The 21,083-nt window shown below is 37.0% G+C and overlaps 1 long non-coding RNA gene across 1 annotated transcript; it reads right to left on the bottom strand.

Annotated features, from left to right (window-relative positions):
* Nucleotides 1-405: 405 nt before the first annotated feature.
* Nucleotides 406-1,117, bottom strand: LOC126628583 (uncharacterized). Its single transcript, XR_007625481.1, has 2 exons — nt 1,035-1,117; nt 406-956 (listed from the first exon to the last, which is right to left on the bottom strand). It is a non-coding gene; the product is annotated as an uncharacterized LOC126628583 (long non-coding RNA).
* Nucleotides 1,118-21,083: the final 19,966 nt, after the last annotated feature.

Below are 21,083 nucleotides of genomic sequence, written 5' to 3'. Positions count from 1 at the left end.
CTCAATTAACAAACATGAAAATGAGCAACATGACGTAGCTCAAATTAAAACGTAGAAGATAAGGAAAGACGGGATTTTATCAAGACTCGTCCAATGCAAGCTGAAAAATGGCATAACTCATGATAAAAAGTGCAAGGATTGTGATGAAGAACTAGCACACACAGGACACAACTATTGTTTGGCTACCACAAACAATTTTTGCCAATCACCTTAGAATTTATCAAGATGACTACTCATTCAAAAGACTTTACCCTCCGAAAACTACACTAAGTAGATGGAGCTTCAAATCCCAATTTAGGACAATGAGAACACCATCTCAACATCGTAATTGCAGATATTATGCACTGGAAACTAACATAAGAACAAAATCAAGAAAACAAATAGAAAATAAATCAAAACATGAGATTCTCATCAACTTGCTTATGAGCTCCGCAACTTCCTCAATACCATGAAAAGCCTCAAAATCCTATGCATTACATAAAAACAAAGACAATCAAAGCATAAAAATCCCATCACTACTCCGAAACCAAGCATGATAAAATTGAAGTTTGAAGCTTTAGCATCTGATTAGCTGATGAATCTAACATAATAGCATTCAAAGCATCCAAACAAGCTTCTTGCTCAATCACATCGTGGGTTGGTAATATATTCATCACCACTTTTAAAAACAATTACAGAAGAAACTACATTGTCATCTCAGAAATCCGACCTCCACAGGGTTTGGTTGAGCTTTTTGGCTATATTAAGTACCTAAATGGCGATGTGCTGGTGGGCCAAGATCGCGCTGTCTGGATGAAACAGGCAGCAACCCTAAAAAACCTTAAAGTACAAGCGAGACCTCGGAATCGGTTGAAGGGCTCATGATTTTCAATGGCTGGATGTCGAAATGTAATCCAAATTCCACACAATCTCATCGCTCTAATCTTTCAACGAGTGCTGAAAGAGCATCAGCACCACTGTGAAACAATAATTAAATCAATTTCAATAATCAAAAGATTAAACAGAAATTAGAATGTTTGTAGCTCTCAGAATACCTTGAAGCTCGGGGAGTGATTGGGTCTAAGAGAAGAGGTTGGTGGTGGAGTTGTGTTGCAGTTTTGGTTTAAGTTTTCTTGTATTTCTCAATGATGTGAATGTACAAGGATACACATATATAAAAGAAAATGATGGACTAGTTACACCCAACGGTCCTTAGACTAAACCCTAGAGACAAGCTAATTGAAGGAAATTACACCAAACACTATAGATCAACCATACTCCTTAATTTGAGGAAACCAACTACAAGACTAAGAAGTGATTTACACATAATCTGTCAGGAAAGACAGAAGGTGCCGTGCAGCCATGTTGCACCCATGATTTCTGGAATTGCATAATCTGTCTAGGTTTAGTAACTCTCAATACTCCCCCTCAAGCTGGATCGAGGAGTATAGTTGATCCAAGCTTGCCTAGAAGACGCTGAAAATGTGCAGACGCGAGAGCCTTAGTCAATTTTTATGGAATTATCAATCATATATATATATATATATATATATATATATAATATACGATAGAAAGGAAAAGACCCACTCACCTGAGGTCCGCGCTATGACTCCCTAGCATGCAAATCGAGACATCACGAACCATCGTCGCCTATGACCAATTATCAAATCACATCTCAGAGTTTTGATCAATAAAAGTACATAATTTACATAAAACACATCCCTAAGATTTGATCTGGAAGATCCGCCTTATGGATTTCCAATCCGTTACTTCCAAAGATTCACATTATGCTTCTAGAAAAACATCCTAAAATTTCATTACGATCCAACGGTCGGATCTCCGCCAATTGCCAAAAACCAAGTGGCGGTCAACATTTTATTTTATGAACTTACAAATCTAATTTGGGAAGATCCATTCTTCGGATTCCTGATCTGTACGTTTCTATGATCTTTAAATATTATGTACTATAATGTATTAAAGTTTGGTGACGATCCAACGGTCGGATCGTCGATTCACATCTTTACCAAGTAACGTATCTTAATGAATTACCATAATTGTGAGTGAAGACCGTTTGGATGAGTTGTGACTAAACTTGAGCCCTGATGAAGTGACAGTCAACTTCAACATGCTTGGTCTTTTCATGAAAAACTAGGTTTGCAGCAATGTGCATGGTTGCTTGATTATCACACATGAGAGGCATGAAAGTTGTACTCTCGAACCCTAGATCAAACAAGAAACCTTTAAGCCAAATCAATTCACATGCAGTGGCAACCATTGCTCGATACTCAGCTTCAGCACTAGAGCGACCAATGACGACTTGTTTCTTACTCTTCCAAGTGACAATGTTGCCTCCAACAAATGTACAATAACCAGTGGTGGATTTTCTATCAATAGCACTGCTTGCCTAGTTAGCATCAGTGTATGCATGAATCTCAGTGAAATGGTTGTTACGCATGAGGATACCCTTATCGATGGACCATTTGAGATAGCATATGATCCTTTTAACAATATTGAGATGTTCTACTGTGGGTGCATGCATGAATTGATTGACCAAGCTCACAGCAAAGGTAATGTCTGGACGCGTGGTAGTAAGATAGATGAGCTTGCCAACCAATCATTGATAATAGGTGACATTCTTGAGTGCCTCGCCATCAATGGTAAGCTTAAGTTTACTGTCAATTGGGGTGACAACTGGCTTGCAATTAGTGAACTTATCTTTCATGAGTAGATCCATGGCATACTTGCGTTGGTTTAAAAACAAACCTCGTTGAGAAGTTGCCATCTCAATGCCAAGAAAATACTTCAACTTCCTAAGATCCTTAATGGCAAAGGTTTGATGTAAGGAGGCTTTCAAGACTCCAATTTCAGATGCATTGTCATCTATGATAATAAGATCATCTACATAAATAAGGACCACCAACTTCCCACTGGTTCCATTCCGTACAAACAAGGAAGAATCGGCATTATTTCTAAGAAAACCTTCCCTTTCCAATAATGAACTAAGCTTGGCATACCAAGCTCTTGGTGATTGCTTCAAACCATAGATAGCCTTGTGCAGTTTGCACACCATGCCATCCTTTGCTGGAGAGTAACTTGGGGGAATTTTCATGTAAACTTCCTTCTAAAGCTCTCCATGAAGGAAAACATTTTTAACATCCATCTGGTATAATGACCAACCACAATTAACAACAATAGAAAGTAGCACACGTATTGTGTTCATTTTTGCCACTAGAACAAAGGTTTCTTTGTAATCAATCCTAAAGGTTTGGGTGAAACCACGAGCAACAAGCCGAGCTTTGTGTCTTTCTATTGAGCCATCAGTCTTGAGTTTAGTTTTGTAAACCCAACGACTCCCAACTGCCTTCTTTCCTAGAGGTAATTGAATGATACTACAAGTACAATTTTCCTCCAAGGCTTGAAGTTTTTCAGACATTGCTTTCCTCTAGTGAGGGATGATATTGGCTTCTTGAAAAGTGTTAGGCTTTACAAGATTTGAGACTGCAGTAAGAAATGCCACATGAGAATTTGAAAAACTGTGATTACATATTGCTTCAGAGATGGGATATCTAGAAGCATAAGTAACATAGTCTACAAACTTGGCAGAAGCCTTCCTTTCTCGAGGTGGATTCCTCCTAACATCTTGAGAAGGTTGGTGAGTGAAGGGTTGAGGTGTAGCCTCAAGATCACCATTTCCTTGTGAGTTGGGTTGAGAACCTATTGAGGTTATGGTTTTCAACATGACTTCTTGCTCTTGACTGCCATTGCCCTTTAAGGAATCATCATGACTCAAAGGCTGAGTGTATATAGGCAATGGAAACAAGTCACACAAAAGCTCCCCCTCACATGAAGTAGGACCCTTTTTAAAGAATGGAGTCTCTTCCTCAAAGCGAACATCTTTAGATACAACACACTTGTTAGTGATAGGATAAAAATATTTATATCCCTTTTGGGTGGAGGAGTATCCCATGAACACGCATTTGACTGCCCTAGCATCCAATTTGTCACGATGTTGAGTTTGCACATGTACAATACAAGTGCAACAAAAAACTTTCAAGTGTGATAGATTTATTGATCTGTCTTTAAGGGTTTCATATGGTGATCTGAAACCTAGAACATGACTAGGAAGCCTATTGATCAAATAGGTGGCTGTAAGGATTGCATATAACCAAAACCTTTTGGGTACATTCATATGCAACATGAGTGCTTGAATCTTCTTAAGTAGATCTCTATTCTTCCTCTCAGCTATCCCATTTTGTTGTGGGGTTCCCACACAACTTGTTTGGTGAATAATTCTTTGTGAACTCAAGTATTGAGTCATGATATTGGGTAAGAACTCAGTGCCATTGTCAGATCTCAAGGTTTTAATAGTTGAGTGAAATTTTGTTACAAGCAACTTATGAAAATCTTTAAAAATAGTTGGAACTTCACTTTTAGATTTCATGAGATAAAAGAAAGTAATTCGAGTGAAATCATCAACAAATATGACAAGATACTTGTAACCCTTTATTGATTCAAAAGTAAGACCCCATACATCAATGTGTACCATTTCAAATGGTGTACTAGACTTAGACATTGAAGAACCATAAGGCAGCCTAGCAAATTTGGAAAATTGACACGTATCACACTTAAAAGATGGGTGACAAAACATGGGAATAGTTTTGACAAAATAACTTCGGATGGATGAGCTAGTACTTGATGCCAAAGTTGTTGATCCTAGGGTTTACTTGAGTTTGCTTGAAGAGCTTTAGGAAGATGGGACTTCTTGTAAAAATAATACAGGCCATTTAGAAAGAAACCTTCACCAATCATTTTCTTGGTGATACAATCCTGAAATACCACATTAGTTGGTGAGAAAGTGGCAATGCATTTGAAAGTAGAAGTGAGTTGCCCTATGGAGAGTAATTTAAAGGGAAACGATGGAACATATAGAGCACTAGACTCGATATTTTTTTGACATCAAATTTAATTTTCCTCTGCCCATCACCGGGACATTTTTTTTTTCCATTTGCAATTGACAGTTGAGAAGGTTTTGAGAAAAGATGAAAGTCATGCAAGTTTGAAACTTTATTTGTCATGTGATCAGTGGCACCTGAGTCAACTATCCAATAATCAAGTTCAACACTAGTTTGAAGTGCAGTGGAGAAAGCATTGAAGATACCTGAAGCTTTATCAGGATGGACATGGTCATGGTTAGCATGGAACCCAGGAAACTGGCCAAGAAGTGCAGTGTGGTTGTCACTGTCCACCTTAGGAGTTGGTACAACCTCTCTATGTCATTTGCTTTGAAAATACGCTTCAAACTGGTTGATAAGAGACAAGGGGTTGGCAGCAAAGTCAACTAAGCCATGGTTAAGCGAGCTCGAGGCATGATTCGTAACATGTTATGCTTCGTAGGAAGTTATCTGTGATGCTCTGGGAGTGATTAACCTAATATTCTTATTGAACTTAGGTTTCAACTCTGGATGTAGTTCCCAACACCTTTCTTCCACATGTCTTGTAACATTGCCGTATTTGCACTTTAAGTGTGGATTCTTCCCCTTGTACACCTTGTTGTCAGTTTGCCTGTAGTTTGCAGCATACCCTCGAGCCTCAAGCAGTTTGTGGCTTGACTCTTGGTTCATCACCCTTCTTCTTGCTTCTTCACATTGCACAGTAGCACAAACATTCTGAAAAAATGGCAGCTCCATGCTCATTAAAATGTGGCTTCTGAGATCTTCATACTCGAAGTTTAAGCTTTCTAGCAATCCTTTGGAGTCGTACTGTGTCTTCCAATCCATTCCCAAGTGGAAGGATTGCAGCCTCCGATGTCCTGAGTGGCTGGAGATGAGTCCTTGATCCCTAATTTGTAGAATCTGAGTTTTGACCAAGCTAGGGTATTATAACCTTGTAAATGTTCTTTGATTTCATTAAGCAAAAATACATAGTTTCTCTTGTCTCTGCATTATGCAGTTCTGCAATTTTATTCAAAGTTTCAACCTTTATCTTTATTATCAACCTAAACTATATGCTTGGTACCATTTCAACATGGTATCAGAGCTCTAGATCTGATTCCTAAGGAAGGGCACTATGAGTTTTTCTTTCTAAAAATTAAAGACCCAAAAAGGATTAAAGGTCGTTCCTTTATCATTGTCTCCATGTTGCGTTACTTGAGAAAATGGCAGGATCAAGTTCATTTGGTGGTGATTTACGAGCACCAAAGCTTAATGGCTCAAACTATGATTTTTAGGTTGTCAAAATGGAAACCATCCTTATAGCTTACGATCTATGGGATGTGGTTGAAGTTGGCATATTTAAGCAGCAAATTCTTAGAGAAGAAGACTCTAAGGAAGAAGAAGAAAGCGAAATTGAGCACATTCCAGTTGAAGCACTTGTTATCTAAAAGGAAGATATAATAAAAAATGCCAAGGCTCTGAGCCTCATTCAAGGAGCAATTTCAAATGAACTTTTCCCTCGTATTAGGAATGAGAAAATAACAAAAGAAGCCTGAAACATCTTGAGGAGTGAGTTTATATGAGATAAAAAGGTAAGAGTTGTGAAACTACAAGCCATTAGAGCTGATTTTGAATATTTAGGAATGAATGATGTTGAAGCTTTAGATGATTATTTAGCTTAATTCTTTGAAGTAGTGAATAACTTGAAATCACTAGAAGGATCTGTTTGAGAAAAGAATTGTTCAAAATTTGTTAATGAGTTCGAGCAGGAGATATAAGTCTATAGTGTATTTCATTGAAGAAACCAGAGATTTTGACATCATCAGAATATAAGAAGTGTTAGCCTCAGTTAAGGTTTATGACAAGACGAGAGATTTGCATAATGAAAGAGACAAATATACTGGTACTGAGAGAGCATTTAGCATTTTTAAAGTTGGAGGAAATGGAAATGCTATAGGAAATTTCAAAAGGTCTCAAGGCAAGCCAAACAAAAAATGGGGTCAATACAAAAAGGGAAAAATTGGTCAAGGCAACAACTGGAACAATGGTAGTGGTAACAGTTGGAACAACTCTGGTGGAGGGAATTGGAACAACAAGTTCACTTCTTACAACAAGCAACCTAGTGGCAGTCATGGAAATAGGAAACCATTATGTCAAGTATGTGACAAGTATCACTTTGGTGTATGCATATCTTAAGGGGAAGCCTAAGTGTGGCAGGTGCAATCGATTTGGTCATCTAACTAAGGATTGTGATAACAGTAAGCCAGTGGAAAACTGTGCAAAATAGGAAAAAGTTGTCACGGGAACAAGGTTCTATGATTGTTATGCAACTTCAATTGCACCAAGCAAATCTGTGTGGTTTGTTGATAGTGCTTGCATCAATCATATGACTTCTCAATAATTCTTACTAATCAATCTTGACAAGTGAATGACCTGCAAAGTGAAAATGGGCACTGGTGATCTTGTTTAGGCCATAGGGAAAAAGACACTTGTTGAAACTAAAAGGGGAAAAATACACATAAATGAAGTGTTGCTGGTTCCAGGTTTAGATGAAAATTTGCTGAGTGTAGGCCAAATGATGGAACATGGATATTGTGGAGCCTAAAATAATCCCAAAAATTCTAAAGGCGACACGTAGAATTTTGCCTGAGAAAGACAAGATTGCCCTCAACAACTGGGCAGGCTTCTCAGATACTCCCACTCGTAGCTCACACCCTTGAAGGTCTCAGCAACTGAATATGACTGCCCACAGCTCACCAGCCCTTCGCGAGTGACTACGAAATGTAATATTCAAGTACAAACCTTACAAAAATAATATAACAATATTCAACTGCCAACAACATAATAGTGATAACGCATGACATGTTCAGAGCATACTACTAATTCAGAATATAAGCAGAAGGTGTAACAGAAAGTGCTATTACAAGAATGTCCGAGTGGAAAGAAGGACACAAAGTCACTAATATGAGAATATTGTAGGAAATTATTTGTCCTAGCTAAGAACATGTAAGAACATTTGAACACAAAAGCAAACTATTAACACTATAAAGTAGGCATGCATTAAAAAACAATTCTAAAACCCATGATTTTCAAAGCCTAATGAACGGTGAACCACAAGACTCTTGAACAACATTAAAGAGAAGAAAGGATTTTGAGATTCATTACCCTTGAAGCTCATCCTTGTTTACATAAGGGATTCACCCAAGTGGAGAGCCTTCAAGTCACCTCCTAGCTCCTTAGATCTTCCTTGTGATTTTCTTTCCTTTTGATACTCTTTTGCTCCTTGAGGATGTGAGGAAAGGAACTCCAAAAATACCAAAAGTTTGGTACCTCTAAGTCTCCACACTAAGGATGATAGTGTGAAGATGAAATGGATTACCTAGAGGAAGTTGGATGCTAGTGAACTCCCCTAGGAAGGCTGGCCTGTATAGAGAAAAATGAGAAAAAGTTTCTCTTCTTTGCCTCAAGAAAACCCTAGTGAGAGAATGACTTTAAAGTTACCTTTATAACACCACACATTTGAGTGGCAAACTTGCAATTAACCCAAGTTTGCTACCACTCACCCTATGGCCAGTTTTGACTTTGTATTTAGGTTAATTTCCATTTAGTTTTAGTTGTCACACAACTTAAGCTCAACAGACCTTGTGGACCAAAACCATTTTGGGCCCTGAGACCCGAAACTTACTTGGAAGCCCAATACGAACCTTTCGTATAATTAATTAATCTTGATCATTCTCAATTAAACCTTTTAATTGCTTATCCATCTCATTTATATTTCTTCACTTTCATCCTCACTTGGTGTACAATCCATCAGGTTCCAATTAGCGAGGCAGTGGGCGATTGTTACTCTTAATGATATTGTGAATTAAAACTACATTTCAATTCTCCCTTTGATGAAGATTAGTGTTTGCTAATCTTCAAGGCTTCCACAATCCATGAGTGATACCTAGCAGTATGTCATGGCTACCCAAGCTCAGTAGAACTGGTTGGATAACCTATCCAGTTACAATTACAATGCAATACGGTCATTCTATAATACAATACTCTTAATCACATTGTTTGAGTGATAGTTTGTGTCATGTCTGATATCCAATGTGATACTTCTCTATATGATTTAGAACCAACTTCCTAAGTCATATTTGTATGCTTTGGCCAAAGACTCCCAAATCATATCTCATAGTATTCTCCCTCCACCATGGAAGGTTAGAGATCCCTTGTTATGCATTTATATGCCTACATGACTAGATAGCTTGACCCCAACAATGTCGTGGACACTCTTGATGGAATTCCTTTGACATGATCAAAGATCAAGGACCTAACCATTAGACATTTATGATGCCTCAAGTCAAATGACTACTTTGCATATTGCAACTTACGAGTTCTTACATGACGTGTATGTTCGAACTCTTTTTTTTATCGTAGTTCAATGTACTCGATTACCATTTTGAGCACCTATGTGTTTGTCTCAGTGTCAACACTAAATGACTTGAGACTAGTCATACTCACGCTTGAATTAACATAATACATAACGGATTGTCAATGCCCAATTGGCAATCCTATGGCTAGGAACGTTTTAGGTTAGGAATGAACATAAGAGAAAGGTCTCGTTAATCTAACTTACTTAGATCACTTCTCTCTTAGATTAAATACATTCCTTGGTTTCCCTTATTGCTTAAACACATAATACAATAAATAGTGATTAACAATAAGCTTTGACCTTCATTAAACATATAATAGTTTAACACAATAAGTATTCCAAAAGCTATTACATCAAATGAGTGGCTTTATGGGCATACTTCCAACAAATGCCTCGTAGCTTGGATCGTATGCCTCGTTCCTAGGTCCTAGGGGGCGCAAAACAAAACATGAGTGGACCAAGTTGATATATAGTTAATACTAAAATAGTTATTCATCAACATATTAAACCCCAAAGTTTATGAAAACTCAATAGCATAATATGTAATAGGTTTTCTGAAAACTCTAGCATGCCATAAAGCTTCATAAAACATATATCATATATAGTGTGCTTAGTAGTGGAATCAAAATCGCCCGAAGGCAGTATCATTCACTCGTAGGCCCTACATCACCCAACCGAAGCCATATAATGATATCAATCCCTCATAGGTAGGACTAAATCTTCATTCGCCCGAAGGCAGTATCATTCGCCCATAGGCTACTTCATTCACCCGTAGGTAGATTGTATGAGTAACCACTAAATAAGCACATAAAAACATGAACATAATATTTCCAAAATATATGTATATATCTTAATAGAGCTCAATAACTCAAACATCTTATCTTAAATCATATTCATGAATATCTTAATAAGCATAAATCCAATGAAGCATGATATTTTATAAAGCGTAAAACCAATTTACTCATAAACGTTTCATAAAACGAGCCATTAAATCATGATTTTTATGTATGCATTTCTAATAGTAAAATCATGCATTTTGGAAGGGGACCACTCACAGATACTCATTAGTCGAAGAGTCGTGCGAACTAGGGAGGACAGAAACACCACTAACAAAAGCACCTAAGCACATAAAGGCACCAATTAATAAAACTATAATAAAACGATTGAATTTTGGGAAAAGGACATCATAAACGGATTCAAGACGTCGAAAAGCCTAGGGGGTACCTCGGGTAACCCCACACGCTACCACTCGCCGAGTTGGGTCACCGAAAAAGTCACCGGCACTGCTGTGGTTTCCGCCGTGGATGGCAGTGAAGCATAGTACCTATTGTGGAAGTGCGTGTGCTCCATGTGCCAGCCAAGACAGGTGCCTACGCGTAGGCCTACGTGCGGACCCACGCGTTGAAAGGCATTTGGTATCTGACTGGGTCAGGTCAAATTTGGGTTGGATCTAGGTTCTAGGTTTGGCTTGGTTAAACAATTGAGTTTGGATCAGGTTTAGGGGTATCTGGTCGGGTTGACCCGGTTTTAGAAAATGGGTCGGTCGAAATCTAAGCAAAACTTCAAATGCTCATAACTTCTTCGATAAACCAAATCAAGTGATGCAAAGAAGAAAATCATAGTTCTCAACGAGATTAACAAAATGGTACCTTGCACGATGGCTAACTCGCTATGGTTTGGCCGGAAAACACCTTGAAAGTGGCCGTGCTTGCCGAAAAACTAGGAAAAGCTTACTCTGAGCTATTTTTCCATTTAACATGTGCTTACAACTTAAAACAAACTCTAATCTAACCTTAAAACACATCCCAAGGGTTCCTAGAAGCTTACATACGTCGAAAAATTCACAAAAAGTGGTTAGAGTTCATCGGGGGAAAGAAATGAACAGTGAGATTGTCACTATGGAGTTCCACGGCCTGTCACTGGATCTTCGAAGCTCATCTGTCCAGATGGTGAAAGTGTTTGTGAGTGTGAGTGAACTCAAAGAGGAAAGTAAGAGTTTTGCAGAGAGAGAGAGAGAGGTCTCGAGGGTGTGGAACGTGAAAAAGAGAAAAGTAAAGGGGGAGAGAGAGAGAAAGAGTTATAAAAGGAAAGTAAGAAAATCTGAAAAGGGAGGGAAGGGTATTTGAATAGGGTAAGGCTAAGGGGACAAGAATCCCAAGTGGGTCCCCTTGGTTCGCAAATTAAGAATGTATAAGACGAAACATAAAATATCTGAAAATGTTCGACTTTAGAACGTAGAATCTTCATTATACATCTGAATTCGAATCCGTTCGCGCCTACATGTTCGTGACGATGAGTACGATGCGAGTAAATTAATTAAATTAAGACTACACATTTCAACGAGATGGTCAACGAAAGTCAACTTAAGGGTACAATGGTAATTGCATAAATCCGATAGTACAAAATACGATAAATCAAAGACAGGGTTTCACAATGACTCCCTTCTAGGGTTCTATAATCTTGATTCCACATAGGCCCGATAAACTTCCGTAACTATCCACACCACAAGTCACTTGACAAGCCTCAAACATGTGACTTGAGCTTATTTTAGCGTGAATAGTGATTAGCATGACGAATATGCATGGACTTGCATGGGCATGGCGTGATTTACATAAAAGGCTGGCGTACTTACCATAGCATGGCATGATTGCAAATATATTCTTTCTTCAATTCCACACCTTTGCATGTATTTAGGCTTGGCTTGAGACTCGTATAACGATTGGGCCTCGATGCTGTGGAGCAAAAAATAATCAAGAAAATTATGGAGGCGACACGTGTACTTTTGGGTAAAAAAAAAATATATAAAATATAAAATAATAATTTTTTACAAAAGTATTTATTGGATTTGTAGTTCAGTAAAATCTTCATTGTAACTCCAAATTCGATTCCGCTTGTGCCTACGCATTCATACCGTTGAGTACTTTGTGTATACGGTAAAAGAATGGTTCATACGTGTCATGAAATGACGGTCAATGAAAGTTAACAATCTCACCTCTAGGGGCATTTTCAAAAATTCACTCTTTTAAAATTAATAAAATCGTAAAATTAGGGATGGGTTGTTACAATCTACCCACCTTAAAAAAATTTCATTTCCAAAATTTGAAATAACTTGCTATATATGCAGTAGTGAAAAGATAGAAGAAAATATATAAATAAGAAATCAAACTAGAGTGGTTGCACAAAAGAGAATGTCATTTGGTCATGGATTGCAATGATTCCTCTTTCATGTCTCCAAACTCAAACTTTCCTTCTCCTTCAATACAATACTAAAATATAAAATCCTTTGTTTGTACCATACTTGACCAATCCCGAAACTACCAAACCATTGCAACCATGTCGTTGCTAGTTTGAAAGCCTTATTCTTGTTTTTTGTTGGTCTGACGATTGCACTGGAGTTTCAATGCAGTTTGATGATTGCTGCACGAGTTTGCAGTTGCATAGAAGAGAATGGAAGAAGGATACATGAAGAATGATACAGGGAAAAAGAAAAAGAAAGAAGACATGATGTTTGAAGAAAAATAAAATAAAAGAGAGAAAAAAAAGAGAGATAAAAAATTAGAAAAGAAAAAAAGAAAAAAATGTTGGCTTTTAGTTTGAAGGCCCACACAAGTTGTTGGCTTTGTTTTGAAGTTTGGGTATCTGTCGTTGCTGTTCGTAATGAATTCTCATGTGTTTGGAGTGTTGATCACTCGAGTGATAGTTCACTTTTACCTGATTATCAAGAGGAAATGTTGGGAAAATTACAAGAAAATTCTAAGAAGCACATTAACAAATAGGCTGAGGTGCTGGTATTTCGCTCCCTTTAAAGAGATTCAAGCCTACTACGGTTTTACAAAAGTCACAAACAGGTGCAGCAGTATACCTTTGGACTTGTCCCCTCTAGAATACAACAGGCCAACTAAATTGTGTAACCTTTCTCCACAAAAAAAAAAAAAAAAAAAAAGTCATATAAGTAAAAGATAGAAAGTATGGAGGAATAAAGATTGTAGCTGTTAGAATTGGGTAGTTGGATAATAAATAAAAAGATAATGGGGAAAATGCTAAGAATTATATGTTTATTATCACCCTTAGTGAATAGGGTAATATACACAACTTAACAAAGAAAAAAGATTTCAATGTTGTAGAACAGTGGATGTCCACTCAAAGAATAAATAATGGGTCCTTCCATTATATGCTAAAGCTTCCTTCATACGACACATATTTTCTATATAAATACAAACCCCACACAAATCCAAGTGGGTGAGAAGTTCACAGAAGAGATTGTGAAAGAGAGAAAGAGGAAAGAATAAGAGAGGAATGTGAGAGGATAGAATAGTGAGAGTTATCTTTGTATTTCTATTATTTCAGATTATATGCAATTTATTCATTATGGTTGGAATTACCGCATATTGCTTTAATTTATTTATTGTACTTATCTTTTGTTACAATGAGTATATATAAGACCTGAAGTTCCTTGATTAGATCAGAACCTACAGTTTCTTGATCCTCATCATATAAAAATGATTAGACCTGAAGTTCCATCATGTAAAAGGATTAGGCATGAAGTCCCTTGATCTTGAAGATCAGGATATGAAATTCCTTGATGAGTATTGTAAGTTTGAAGTGCCACAGTGCCTCAACTTAATTGTAATAAAAGCCATAAGAGTCTCAGTCTACAGACTATTAAATAAGGACTAGAAGTTCCTTATGTCCATACTCAAAATGGTTTAGCAGAAACATGTATTAAGCAGATGAAATTGATTACCCGAGCTCTGCTCATGAAAATGAAATTGCAAGTTTTCTACATGTGGACATGTCATTTTACATAATTCATTATTAAGTTTGGTTGAGACCAATTGCCAACCATCAATATTTCTCAGTACAACTCGTGTTTAGGCACCAACCAAACATTACACATTTACGAGTTTTGGTTGTGTTATCTATGTGCCTGTAGTACTGCCACAACGTACTAAAATAAGGCATCAATACAAACTGGGAATTTATGTTGAATTTGATCCACCATCTATCATTCAACATTTGGAACCCTTGATTGGGGATATATTTACCGCATGATTTGCAGACTATGATAAGACAGTTTTCTCGCCATTAGGGGAAAAAAATAACATCATTCCAGAAGAACGATGAGAAAATATCATTCCAAAAGAATGATAAGAAAATACCGTTCCAGAAGAACGATGAGAATCTGTCTTATTTTGATTCATGAAGCAATCAATGAGAAAATGAAATAGAAATAATTGAATGAAGCAACGAAAGTGATGAAATCATATATACTTGCTGTAAATGTGCCTACAAGAATTGATGTCCCTGTTGGACAAAATAATATGGCAGCAAATGATTTATTTGTTGCACCCCTGAAGCATGGTAGACACTCAGACTCAAAAGGTTCAATCCTTCGAAAGAAGAAGAATATTGCACTACTGAACTATTGCATTCCCGAAGCATAACTATTGCATGCCAGAAGAATGATAGTCGCCGAATCGATACACGTCCCAGAAAGGACAATCCGCAGACATAGGAATATTGATGTCTCATGCATGAAGCATGATAGACGTATATGTTCCAAATGACTCAACTCCTGGAAGTGAAGATTAAAATCCAAGCTCTATAACGCTCTAGAAGAGGTTATGATCCACATTCTCTAAATTATGACTATCCTGGAAGAGATAATGTAATGCCCTTGAAGAGGCAATGGATATCCAAAAAACAAATGAAAAGTTTTTATGCATGCGCATGCACATGAGAATATGGGATCATAGATTGATGATAGCCAATGGTAATTTTGGTTTTTATAAGTAGCTACTAAATTCATCAATGAGCTATGTTGATATTGAGTCCCATTCTTTTTCGCCAACAAAATAATTGGCCAAAAAAATGGAGAAAGGCAATTCCATTACAATTTTGTAAGAACGTGGAAAAATGGACCTATATACTTGAATACAATACAAATAGCCAAAAGATGTTGAACCAAGGAGGTTACATATGGGCATTTGTAATACAGTGTAATACACTCACATGATATGACACAAGATTACTAATAGAAACCTGAAATTATACTCTTGTAAACGAGTTCAAATGAATGGAGAATTATAAAGGAAGGGTTGTGAGTCGCCCACATCATATCTCCATAAGTAAATCCCTCAAGTATACATGGGAGCACATTGCTCTGTATAAATTCCAAAAGAAAATGTGTCATGAAGTGTAGAAAATCCTTGAAGGATTCAAATTGCTTAAAGTAAGCCCGGAAAGGTAAAGCATAAAATATATACTCAATACCAATGGATGGTATAAATTGCCTTAGTGAGTACTATCATTATGATATTGTTGCAACATACTAAAATCTCTTGCAAGAAGTTGATGATATTAAATTACAACTCCTGAAGAGTTGATGGTATTAAATTGAAACTCCCGAAGAGTCTAGAAAGATTATAAAGTGTTGAGAGATATGTTGTCTAGAGCTGCAGATCGAACAATCTACCAACACGAATCTTATCCATTATGTTTATGATATTAAAAACCATATGGATTGAAGATTATGAGTTAAATACTCAAATAATGTAGACACTAAGAATGATCATTTATCTTCGTGAGGGTAAAGATAAATTGATATTTGGTCCAGAAGTACCACATCTTAGTGAAGTATATGCTTTATTGTATTTAGCACAATACACTAAATGAAATAAAGATTATTTATTAATATCTCCAAGAAATTACAGATATGTACATACACATGAGTTAAAACAAACAAACAGGATGGAACCTTCACAAAGGTTGCTCATGTGAAGCCTCAGTACTCGGCAGTACCCTAGAAGGATGAGGCAAGAGATTGATCATATGGCACCCTAGTACTTGGCAAAACACCAGAAGGGGAAGGCATAAGTTGCTTTTGGAATCTAGCAACGAACCTCTGGTGATCACTTTGAATCCGACTTTCAGATTCCTAAAGTTGGTTGAGCTTTCTTTTCATGCTCGTCGAGTAATTATTTGTAAGCACGTGTAACACTCTATTTTCGTGTTTGAGCCATCTGATCTCTTGTTTAAGACTTGCCACCTCAGCCATCAATGATTCAACTTGGTGAGTTCGAGCAAGTAGGCGTTAGCCCAAATTGGATACAGAGCCCGCACATTGAACACTGAGAGTCAAGGAGTCTTGAACGGCCGACTCATCAGATCGTTTTGAAAGGATTATGTTATCCTTTGGAGTGAGAAGATTCCTAGCTACCACAGTAGCGGTTATATTATTCTTCATCACAGAGTCCCCAACCGTAAGAGGACCATTAGAAGATAAGAAGGACGGGCGCCATATATTATCCTGACGCTGCTCGTCTGTATCACTCATAAGACTTAAATCTAAGCAAATGTTAGATGGGCAAGCCATTTTCAGAAATGATGAAGGAAAAAAAAAAGGTCAAATAAAATCTCAGAGGTGCAAGAAGGGGAAAATTTCTACAAGCAAGAACTTTTTTAGCATACTCTTGAACACAATTGATGTGCAATAGAGCCACTTGTTCAGAGATCGAAGAGGCATCGCTCTCTGAATTTCAAAAGCTAGATTTTCCTGAATAAAGTTTGTTGGCATTTTTCAGACGCAATCTCAGCTTTTTCTGCTATCGCGTGCAACTTTGTCAAAGATCTCTGACAAAGTTGAAAACTCGTAAATCTTACCATTCCAACTACAACACTGTTGCCGACAAGCGTGGATGACAATGCCACATCCACACCACTACCTGCTATTGGGGAAATCTCTATATATGTCGACCTCTGTTCTCCATAACAAGGCAAACCTGCAAGAACACCTAACTCTTCCTCATCTCCGAGAATGCATCTTCAACAAAGCATCTCGAAATACTCAGTTTTCTTCCTCTATGAGAATACCTCTTCAAACAAGTCACACCAGAGCAAGATTATCTCATATCATTAGGGATAAGAGCAAAAGTATCTCATATCATGCAATCTCCCTGTCTTTTCCTTTGTCCTTGTTTTTACCTGTAAGACAAGGATAAAGAAAGCAATATATCGAAACCTCAACTCAAACTCCCAGTAAGGAACCAACTGCCTGGAACCTTTCCTGATTGCTTACCTAGTATTGCTCTCGAGTAGCCATCTTCAACTGTTGTTGGAGCTGGGTCTCCAGTAACCAAGAAGTGATGAACCATCCAAATGTAAGGGTTGTATTCCACTCCTGAATCAGAAGGCAAATACTACAGAAGAATATGCCACACATGCATGGGGGAAAACCAGGAAAAATACTACTTAAGCAAGGGGAACAAGTAAGGCAAGTGAAAATGATACATTGAAATATGTGGAGACAAGCACAACAAACACGTCTTGATTCATCCTCGACAAAGCCGAAGATCACTTGCCACGTGAAGCTCCTCACAGTACAACTTCATTCAAGATCAAGCTTCGAATGTCCATGAAGAAATCACAAGCTGACGTGAATTTGTTCTCATCATCTCTTTACACCCCAGCCAAACAGCCATCGACACCCCCAAACCCTCAGCCCAACATCACCACCCCCCAAATCCCCATCTCAAACGTACCAAAACCCTCAAAACTAGGGACGGCAACAGTTCGGTTTGGGGACGAAAATACTATATCCATCCCTATAACCATAAAAATTAACCATATCCAAAACCGAAAAGTAACCATCGGGGATTATCCACAACCATATCCACCGGGTAACGGATTTTCAATAAGTTATTGGTTATATCTATCTTTGTTTAAAAAACAAATTATATTCATCCAATTAACGCATTATAAATTTTAGTAGATACTAATTCCGTCATTAAATAGCAACATCCAATTACAAAAAACATAACAATATATTTGAAGTTCTTCATGATAACATGCACCAATTTCTTGACAGTGAGACTCTTAAAAAGAGATGAATTTGATAAACTTGTAACATTTGATAATTGATATATAAAATGATTCAATGAATTAATTTGGTTGAGTATAACAATAAGAGTATTGAATTGATAAGGTTGTTGGTATGCCCCATGCATGGTGAATAATAAAGATAGTATAGGGTTTGATGCATGCATAATGAATTAGTATAGGGAGGGTTCGGTAAATTGAATAAAATTATATTATATATCAAATATATATAATATATTCAATGACGGATACGATTTAAGGACCCCTATAACCATATCCAAAACCATAACTGAATAAAGTTCATGGTTTTTCCCCATATCCATACCATACCCGAATTTTCAATACCAAACCCAATCCATTCGGGCGGTTATCCACGGTTATCGGGTTTAACGGTTAGAATTGTCATCCCTACTCAAAACCCACACCATACCAACACCTAGTTCCCGGCTTTGGTCGCCAACCATCGCAATATCACCATGCCTCAAAACCGCTCCGGTGCATAATCTCTATCATTATCCACTTTAATATTAATCTTCTGTGAAATCTTCCATGAAATCCTCTTTAAAACCTAGTGATGAGAATTTTAACAACTCACTCAATATTGTGTTCACCTTCCTTGTTGAGTTCCTTCCTAGTGCAAAAATATGGTTAGTATAATGGCACAAGTAAGGGTGTTTAACCACAGGGAGTGATTAGACCTCTATAAATTACAAGGTTAATGTGAATCCTAACTAAACAATGAAACCAACAAGCTGAGTTCGGATTTTGATTTGAAAGGTAAAGTAACTTAAAATGCAAGAGAATGTAAATATGAACAAAAGAATGATTCGGAAACGATGGGAATGGAACTAGGGATATCGATTTCACCATTACAAGCCAATTCCATGAAAATTAAGTCAAAACTCATTCAACTCTCCAATATGCAACTAGCGTTCAACTCTCCAATATGCAACTAGCGTTCGTTTTACACATTTATGACCATCCATTTGATGTGTGGTTGTGAGCAAGTTCTCCTAATCTGTAACTTAGTTGTGATGTTCAATTTAGATTACTAAATAAGAATCCGTTAAAAACAAGAAAACTTCAAAGAACCAAAGAAATCACATGGCAGGATGTATGCATAGCAGTCTCTTCATTCATTCACATGTCTACCAAGATTGAGCATGATGTTTACTACAACCTTGATCTTATAGTTCATAAGTAGCCCTAATGGTGATCAAACATTAAGATTATCAAACAAATTAAACTATAAAACCAGTGAATGAAACAAGAACACAGATTGGTAGTTGTATACTTTAACTTAATAACATAAAGTAGTTTTGCAAGGCTACATCGAAATCTCCATCTATGAACTTAGTTACACATTGTGTTCATAGAAATTAAAACAAAAATACACAACATGAATGGAAATCAATTCAAAAGAGGAAAACCCTTGAAGCAATCCTGATGTAGAACTTATCCAAGAACAACCTTCTCCCATGAGTCTTTTGTCTTCCTCAAAATGTATACAAGGCAAGTCTTTGTATCTAGTCTAAGAGGCTCACGGGCGTCCCCAAAGAGGGAGCTCCTGTTTTTGTTGTGGATAGAATAATATATGGGGTTCGGATGGGATCCCCCAGCTCTACCTTTCAAACACATGAAAGACAGCTTTGCACACACCCATGCTCTGCTATCTTTCCACAGCTTTGCACACCCATACTCTGATGTGTCTCCACAGCTTTGCACATTGAAAACAGTTAGCAGCACATGGGAAGCTTTCTATTTGAACTTCCTCCATGCATGCTTGATGCGAAAATTAACTTAACACACAAATTTAACCCTCTTTTGACAACTGTAGTATAAGTATAAGTAGGGATTGTTCTGGACCGGGGATTAGGAGGGCTTGCTAATAACCTTTAAATTGACTCAAAAACATAAAATTAAACTTAAAAAAAATACTTAACAAGACTCACAAGACTCAAAGCAAACTTAAAATACTCAAAACAGCTTAAAACAACTAAATAAACTTAAACTAGACACTAGGAATGACTTTGGACAAAAATTGACTTTTACTTGAATCAAAACATTTTAAAAACACAAATTAAAATAGATTCTAACTAATTAGACACACTAAAGTAAAAGGGGAGTGAGTTTTGGACGGAGTTGAAACAAACAAACAAGTATGAAAAACTAGACAGATTGTAAAATAAATTTGAGAAATAAGATGATGGATGGGATAGCTAGAGGCTTTTTCTCCACACATGATATGTATGCAAACAACTCGATTTCCAGTTACTACTTCATTGAATTATGAACGACAATGCTCCAAATTAACCGTGACATCACTAATTAACCCTCAGATTTTCCTTGTTTTATTGGATTGGATGACATCATTCGACAACCCAAAACATTCTTCTAAAGTTCCCTACATGACATCATAATAGAGATACAATCAAAGATCATTACGTTTAATGAAAATCATAAGCATTGACAAAGCACTTGCAACTATGACATCATGTCACTCATGCTAGGAATTGAACTTAACGCGATCGTTTATAAGTGACCTTCACTACATGTGAATATATGTTTGTAACGATTATGTGAAACTTTCTTATATTCTAGCAACGGATTTATGCATGCCAATTAAGTGTCGACCCTTAATTAACAAATACAAATAAGTTATCAATCAAATAGTTAAGCCAATTGCATTCATGATTCAAGAGTTCATAACTGGAATTTATCAAATTATATTGCACACATAATCATGACTTTGAAATCACCCCTAGCCAAGAGGGGTTTAGCCACTCATATTTACAACAAAACGAAAGGAAATGAATTTAAACATTAGAAACAAAATAAAGAAAACACCTAAACGCTCCAACGATCCAAGTTGGACAGCA

This window comes from Malus sylvestris, chromosome 7, assembly GCF_916048215.2.
Source record: "Malus sylvestris chromosome 7, drMalSylv7.2, whole genome shotgun sequence".
In the NCBI taxonomy this organism is placed as follows: Eukaryota; Viridiplantae; Streptophyta; class Magnoliopsida; order Rosales; family Rosaceae; genus Malus; species Malus sylvestris.
This window is presented reverse-complemented; position numbering and strand designations above follow the sequence as displayed.